This window comes from Alosa alosa, chromosome 18, assembly GCF_017589495.1.
Source record: "Alosa alosa isolate M-15738 ecotype Scorff River chromosome 18, AALO_Geno_1.1, whole genome shotgun sequence".
Taxonomy (NCBI): Eukaryota; Metazoa; Chordata; class Actinopteri; order Clupeiformes; family Clupeidae; genus Alosa; species Alosa alosa.
The window spans coordinates 647,501-648,457 of record NC_063206.1 but is presented as its reverse complement, the minus strand read 5'-3'; the positions used below and the strand labels follow the sequence as shown (position 1 = coordinate 648,457).

The 957-nt window shown below is 34.5% G+C and overlaps 1 protein-coding gene across 1 annotated transcript in view; it reads left to right on the top strand.

Moving 5' to 3' along the window:
- The window catches only part of LOC125311861 (guanylate-binding protein 1-like), a 24,697-nt gene continuing 23,740 nt past the window's right edge, over window positions 1-957 (top strand). Inside the window, exons 1-2 of the mRNA XM_048270225.1 lie at window positions 1-161; window positions 632-806. The gene's annotated coding sequence lies outside the window, so the exon portion shown is untranslated. The remainder of the gene's footprint in view (window positions 162-631; window positions 807-957) is intronic.

Genomic DNA, 957 nt, shown 5'->3' with positions numbered 1-957 from the left:
ACACTGATTTATGACTATTTCATGAAAACAAGTCTGTTAATTTTAAATTTAATACCAACACGTTTTAAAAAAAGCTGGGACAGGGGTAACAAAATGCTGGAAAAGTTTGCCCTTCTTTTTGGAAATCATGAACTCCTCTGGGCTACGCAGCTAGTCTTCTGGTAAAATATAACTTTAGAATGTTAAACTAGTCTACTAGTAAAATATAACTTTAGAATGTTCAATTACTGTATACGCAACTAGTCTTCTGGTAAAATATAACTTTAGAATGTTCAAGTATACATAACTAGTCTTCTGGTAAAATATATCTGGTAAAATATAACTTTAGAATGTTCAAGTACTGTATACGCAACTAGTCTTCTGGTAAAATATAACTTTAGAATGTTCAAGTATACTAGTCTTCTGGTAAAATATAACTTTAGAATGTTCAAGTATACTAGTCTTCTGGTAAAATATAACTTTAGAATGTTCAAGTATTAACACAACTAGCTGAAGTAGTAATAGCACATGGGTGGGGATAGGAATAAACAAGGACTGAAAAAATAAACTTAATAGGTAAACTAAATTTGTTAAAAATGAGCGTCGGCTTGTTTACTGTGTGAAGCTCTTGTGAATTGTAAACTTGTACTAGATCTGAAGAACGGGTACTAGATCTGAAGAACGGGTTTGGAGATAACGCACCTTAGGGCCAGTGATGCTCTACCTGCTGCAGTCTGGGCTATAAAATAGCTGAAGACTGAATCACACCCTACAGATCCAGAGGAAACTCAGGAGGGAACAAGAATCACATTCTGCACAACCACACGGTACGGTAATGTGGACCTTAGTATTTAAACTATTTATAACCACAGTCTGACGGTAATGTGGACCTTAGTATTTAAACTATTTATAACCACAGTCTGACGGTAATGTGGACCTTAGTATTTAAGCTATTTATAACCACAGTCTGACGGTAAT